Source organism: Lygodium microphyllum, chromosome 18, assembly GCF_053477565.2.
Source record: "Lygodium microphyllum isolate KBCC chromosome 18, Lygodium_microphyllum_v1.1.10, whole genome shotgun sequence".
NCBI lineage: Eukaryota > Viridiplantae > Streptophyta > Polypodiopsida > Schizaeales > Lygodiaceae > Lygodium > Lygodium microphyllum.
Window position 1 is genome coordinate 52,531,174 of NC_141152.1, and position 7,446 is coordinate 52,538,619.

Below are 7,446 nucleotides of genomic sequence, written 5' to 3' on the forward strand. Positions count from 1 at the left end.
CCACTTTTAAGAGTTGGTCATGGAAAGTCTACAAGGGAGCATTTGTTGTTGCTAAAGGATCCAAATGTGTTACTTTCTATCTTCTTCATGTATCTTTTGTCAAAAGTCATATAATTATAGTAATCAAGTAGATAAATGTGGCATTTTGTATCCCCTTTAGGTATATTTTATGAAAAATCATGTAATTGTAGTAGATGAGTGGAAAAATATATATATCTTTGTGGCATCAATGGTTGGGATATATGTCTGGAAAAGGAATGGAAATTGTATTTCATTTGGGTTACTTGCCTTCTCTTGATTTTTTTGATATTTTTATTTATGAGCATTGTATATATGGACCTCCTCTTCTTCAATGTCCAAGCCTCCACTATTGTCCATTCTTGTCGGTTACATACAATTGACCATTATGTACTTCATGACCTTTGCTCTTATATACCAAACACGCTCACTTGTATAGCAATCCCTTGTAAACTATCATACATTTGTCAAAAAATATTTTTACTTCATTGTTATTTTTACAATGGACTATATTATTATCATTAATGGACTATTTTGCAATAAATTTCTATCTTAAAGTTTAGTATCTTTCACATTACATTTATAAGTTTATCATCATTGAGATAAATAAACTTAACCAATCTTGTGGCATTTGCAATTACTCTCCAGTCTCACAAGAGTGACTATCATCCTGATGAGGACACTGCAATCAACAATATAAAGTAAAACTATAAAACTTGTTTATGGTAGTTTATAGAATAATTTTTCTTATTAATGAAGACCTTACTGCAACTTGTCTATATTGCATTGTTGCAAGTAAATCAGAAGGCATGGGAGACTTTTTCTCCAGCACTTCAATCAATCTTTTTACAACTTTGTACAAAAAAGACAATAAAATTTAGAGTAATTGTAAAAAAAAGATTAAAATATTTAGAGTACTTGCAAAAAGTCAATAAAATTTAGAGTAATTGTAAAAAAAGATCAAAATATTTAGAGTACTTGCAAAAAAAATTAAAAAAAATCAAGAAGACCCTAGATTATATAACTTACAACTTGTCATTTCCATGGCTTCCTTTCATGGAATGGATGAGGAAACATTGCCTCTCCACACACTCTATTCTAATTAGGCTTCAATGAGAATTGAAAACAATCATATTTCAATAATATAGCAAAACAAGATCTCATAAAATCTAACAAAATATCAATTTAATTACTTTTTATTGTATAGAGTTAGAAGAATCTCCAAAGTTTATTGGATTAAACCAATGATCAAATGCACTTGTATCAAGCTCACTCTTGATATAGTATGAGATAAATGTATCAAGAACCTCAATTTTTTGTTGTATATCAATGGGAAGCTTATGCATTATACATCTAACAAAGGAATGGAGATAGTAAGCATCAACATGAAAGTCTATTGCTAAAAAAATATAGTGAGTAAAATTAAATTTTGGTATACTATACCTTATCCTAACAAGAAGAATAGAGAATTTGAACACAATCAGAGTCAAAAACTACTATATTAGATCTTTTGTTAATATCACAAGGTAAAAAGGTAGACTGTTTTTTCCTTGGAACTTGTGCCATATGTCACTGACATTTTTGGCACGATGGTGCTTTTATGGCTTTGCTTTTTGAGTGTTAAAGAGAATTTTTAGTCTCTTCTTTGGCACGATGGTGCTTTTATGGCTTTGCTTTTTGAGTGTTAAAGAGAATTTTTAGGCTCTTCTTTTTCATTTTAAACACATCTCTTCTGAATGAGTGCATAGTACTTCTCGAACAAACGCATGGTCACCGTTGTCATATATATACAACTCAAGGTTAAGTTTATGTTAATTTTTCTTCCATGCATTTTGTTTTCTCTTCCAAAAACCATTTATCTCATGTGCATCACAAGCCAAAACCATGCGTATTCCTACAAAAACCCATTTATTCCCAAGTAGGGAATACAATTCTCAAATACCAATTATCAAATTTTCTTCCATGCATTTTGTTCTCTTCCAAAAACCATTTATCTCATGTGCATCACAAGCCAAAACCATGCGTATTCCTACAAAAATCCATTTATTCTCAAGCATGGAATTCAATTCTCAAATACCAATTATCACTTTTTCTCTGCAATCCTTAAAAAAATAACTTGAAAGAGCTATTTTGAGGCATTAAATATGATCAAATTTGTTAGTTTTCGTGTGAAATGATTGATTGATGTATGAAACATGATTTTATCATTTGCAAAGGGTTTTGACATATTGTTGTCGCGTTTCATGAGTCCTGAATATAAAATAAAAATTGATCAATGAAATGCAAAATTACATGCCTTCTTTACTGCTCAAATAGTCAACTTGCTTTTTATAAGGCATTGATATTGTATTTTGACCAATTTAACATGTGTGATATCTTAGAGATTTGGACATGCAAGATGAATGAAATAAGGTGTCATTGTTGGACAGTCTTTTGTTTTTGTTGGTTTAAGAGGAGGAAGATACATTAAGAAAGAAATTCTATGAAGCGTTTGATTGATTTTTTCTATCAATCTTGCTTTTATCTTGTACATATATTAAATGATGTGGTTTTGATGTTTTAGATGCATTATCTTAGACAAATTTTTTGGATGTATGAAACACGATTCCATCAAATTTTTTAGATTGACTGACGTATGAAATGTGATTTTATCAACTATGAAGTGTTTAGGATCATTGTTGTCGCGTTTCATGAGTCTTGAATGTAAAATAAAACTTGATTGATGAGACGCGAAATTGCATACTTCCTCTGCTCTGCTCAAAGGGCTAATTCACTTTTTATAAGACAATGCTATTGTATTTTGACCAATTTAACATGTGTGATATCTTAGGTATTTAGACATGCAAGATAAATGAAGTAAAGTATAATTGTTGCACATTTTTCTGTGTTTGTTGGTTTAAGAGGAGGAAGATAACATTGAACCCTTGCTCAGAATTTGTTAGTGAGCATGTCATATATCAAGAGGATAAACTTTAAAGCCAAGATTGAGTTCTTGACAAAATATCAAGTAGTTAGAAATTCTATGAACGGTTTGACTAAAATTTTCTAGCAATCTTGCTTTAATCTTTAGGATGTGAGCAAATGTGGATTGGTATATTGTGTCCCTAAATTTACTTTGTTGTTTTCATGATTTAGTTTTGTGAGTATTCAGGATGACTAAAATGAAGTTTTCTTTAGAGGGAATGGAGGAAGAGGATATGGAGGATACCTGTGATGAAAAGCTCTTTGATTTTCTCCATGCAACTAGAAATTCATTTAGATTTATTTACATAAGAGATATGCTCAATGTTCCCTTTGATTTGCAGGAGCTCTTGAAGGATCTTGAAGACAAACTGAAGGATTTTAGGAAGTTTTATGATAGACATGTGGAAGGACTAGACATTGAGGGATTTCTCCATTATAGTGATGTAATGGAAGCTACCAATGCTTCTATAACAACTTTGCAAACAAGGTTTAGCCTTAAAAAAGAGGAATTCATGAAGTGGGAAGAAAATTGCCCTTTTCACCAGAATCAACATTAATGTCTTCTTGCACAAAAGGATATTGAATTTCTTGTATAGCTTCAATATATGGATAGTTGTTATTTAAATATAATACAATAGAAGAAGATAGAGGATATTGCAAGCAAAGATAAAGAGGTTGAAGAGAAGGGGGAAATCTTTTAGGGGGATACTGAGAACTTGTTAGTGCAGGGATTTGATGTTGCTTTGTTTAAAAGTGAGAACATTACAAAAGTGGAAGAAAAGGAGATAGAGTTGAGTGCAGAGATTGAAATAGGTCCTCTTGAATGTGTCCCAACATTCCCTAGTTATCTCATCAACAAAAAGAGATATGTATTGCTAAATGATATTCAATACATTTTTGATCTCAGAGAAAATTACTGCTTGGCAATCCTTGCAGCATGGGGTCAAAATGATAAAAATTTATAGGATATGAACAGGAATTGCTATAGCAAGTCTTGATGTTGAGGGAGAGAATTTCCAAGACAGCTCTGTAGCCTTGTATTCATGTATTAATCATATCGTGGAATATGGGGGGGATACCTACAGAGGAAGAGTTCTTACAAATTCAGGAGCAGAGACTTGGTATTGATAACATGGGCTATGAAGAGAAACTGAGGTCTCCATTAGAGGAGAAACCAAAAAGTTCAATAAATCTTTATGATAATAGTCTTCTTGAAGAAGATGAAAACCCTAAGGTATGAAAGATAATTCTAAGATATCCATTGTGGTTAACATTAGAGTATGTTATGCATTATAGACAAATATTATTGGATATTTATCTATTGACATCTTACACTATTGTGGTTTATTGTGTAGAGAGAAATTGAAGATGCAGACAAATTTCTTGGAAGAGCCAAGGGCTCAAGGCCATTGAAGCTTGGAAAAAGTCAAGGCCTTGGTCATTATATTGGAAGCTTAAATAATCAAACAATTACAATTTATCATAGCAGGTTGTCAAGCTCTCCAAGCTTGCCAATGATGGCTTTGAAAGCTATCTCCAAGGTGATTGGATCCCAAGTTTTCAATAGAGGTTCAGGCAAGATAACTTTGGTGGAGAAGGAAGTTGTATGAGTTTTTGGCTTCATGTCTAGATACAGTGGATCTAGGGCAAGATACTTTGGATTTCTTGGCTCTTATTTGCTCTTGCATGTAGGAGATGCCAAGAATTTGAAGCTCCTTTCAGGCTATAGAAAACAAGAGTTCCTGAAATGTAGAGGTCTCATTGAGTGGGATAAAACAAAAGATTCCTCTAGAGGACCTAGTGAATTGCTTGAAACTAAAGGCTCTTTTGCAACATAACCAGACTAAAAGTTGTTAATGGTTTCTTGAAACCCATCTTTTTTCATCTCTTTGTCTAGTTTGTAACCATTTTGAAAATATTTGCTTTGCATAAGAGTTTAAATATCCCTCTTTTCTTCATTGGGCAACAGTGGATATAGTCCTTGCCAAAGATTATGTATTACATGATGCGGTTGTGTCGTTGATCTTGAATTTGTGCCAAATTTGTCTATAGAACCATTGAAAGACATCTAATAAACTGTTTGCTTTGTATCTTCCATCTCTATGTCTTACGTGTCTAAAGTATTTTGTTCTTGCTTGATAATGTAATTTTTCCATATCTTGGATTGATCGGATAGATGGAGATCCATATTTCTTGATAAAATATGGAGCATGGTTGTATAAAATATGCTGCATAGTTAACAAATAAAGAAAATCAATTAAAAAACCTTATATGAGTCAGACAATAAATAGACATACATATGTAAACTTCTTACCATATAGTGAGTGAAGTGTTGATTATCCCAAGCTCCATTGCCTTTTTAAAAAGGTTCAATTGGTTTTTGAAGTCTTTGAGATCATCATCATTCCACTCAGTTTTATCACAATAAAAGAATAATTTGTCTAGTGTTTCCCAAACATTGGCTTTTCTATTCCAAGCTTGTCCATTATCAACAAGATCCTTAGCTGTATTATGTGGGGACTACCACTAATTGTATCTAATAGTTGAGTCACCATTCCTAGAGTTTATCTTACCAAGTCTCCCATGAAAGCCTAGGAACCTTCTAGCCTTCACTCCACCAATAGATGCCTTTTTGGGGACGCAATTGCCATACTTAGACTTTTGAAGATCAGGTTCAATAACAACATTATCACCATGCAGATCAATTGTAGATAAGACTTTTTCAATCTTTGTTATAGTATTTGTTCTAGTTGATAATGGCTTCATCTTTCATGCAAATCTTATATAAATATGAACAAGATTTTCAATTGTCCTACAAAGTGCATGAAGTGTACAGATATGGGCATTCATTAAAGGAATATCTAGGACTGGCTTGAATTGTAGATTCTTGTTGTGCCTAGAGGGAACTCTATTCCAATTGTTTGAGTTTAACTCTATGGCTGGGGACATATAATATAGGTAAGGAGATCTGGAGTTGGCTCCCTTTGATACATTGTACACACATTTAAGTGTCTTTAAGCCACCAACTATGTGCTATTCAATCTTATAGTTCCTAAATCCTTCAACAAATAGCTCTTCTCCTGCTTGTTGTCTCTTAGCAACATAAAGTATTGGTGTTCGATGAAAAACCCAATACAATATATCAAAATCCTCTATATCTACTTCGAATGCTCCTAGCCACTAGATGTTGTGTTCCGATTGAACACTAAATGACATTGAGTGATTGCAATGATCTGATGAAAGTGCTCTATTGATCAAGGTAGTAGAGACACTCTCTAGTTTTGTGCATTTTAGAATCTCACTTTCATAAAGTTTAACCACAAATCTAGCCATTCCTTGTGCCTCTTCTAGTGACAAGTCATAGAATCTGATAATTAAACATAGTAGGGTGGGCAAGTCAATGAAAATATTGCTAAATTAAATGAATACAACTTTATTTTTCTTGCCCTTGAAGCTAACCTTGATATGAAAAGGCTCACCCAGAATCTCCATCACTTTGTTATTCACTCTTTGTTTTAATAGTTCTAACCATAGATGGCCTTAGAAGTATGCGATTGCGTAATTGTTCTTGCTTCATATTTGATTGTAAAAGCTGAAAAAGTTGTATATAAGCATCTTGACTGATACCAATATTATCTAGTGTCTTTGGCACTAACTCAGTATCCAAAGAATGATCCTTTATAAATGGCTCCAACCATTGTTTCTCTATCTTTTTAAAAATTTTATTCTCCAAAATATCTTTTGAAACTAATGAAGGAAGAAGATGATAATAAAATTGAGATGCTTTTAAAGAATCTCTTTTATTTGCATTCGATTGAAAAAGAGACGTAAAAAAAAATTCAACATCACAAATCAATACAATTAATTATAAACAAAACCATATTTAATATTTTTAAAGTGAAAAAAAAATGTACCTTGTTGCTTGGATTCTTTTACTACAACCACCTTCTCCTCATCTGAGACTCTCAATATTTTTAAGAGCCTTTTATGGATTTCAAAGGCCTAAAATAGGTTGCTTTCATTGATAAGCTTTGATGTGTTTCTCCAATGAATGAATCCTCTATTGATAGCCCTCTAGCTTCTGTAGCAATTTGTTGTTATGTTTTGATAAAAGATGGTTCTCCATTTAAAGGACATCCTTTTTGGTAACCAAGTTAAGTGTATAACCTAGAAACCCATTATAATCCTCATTAATGAACCTCAACAATGAAGAGCTATTATAAAAAGGCGGAGTGTTATTTTTGCTAGGATCTTTGGGATATAGGCTTTCATAATGGGTTTTGTTCTCTTCCTTGTTGGTTCATATCCACTATCCAACTCAATATGAAGATGATAGAGAGGTCTTTTTACCAGAGCTACAAAGATCATTGGATGATTGATCCATAGCTAAGGATGTGATTATAAGATTGGATTGAAAAACCATGTGAATTAGAAACAAGAAATAAAACGAAGAAGAAACTAGTA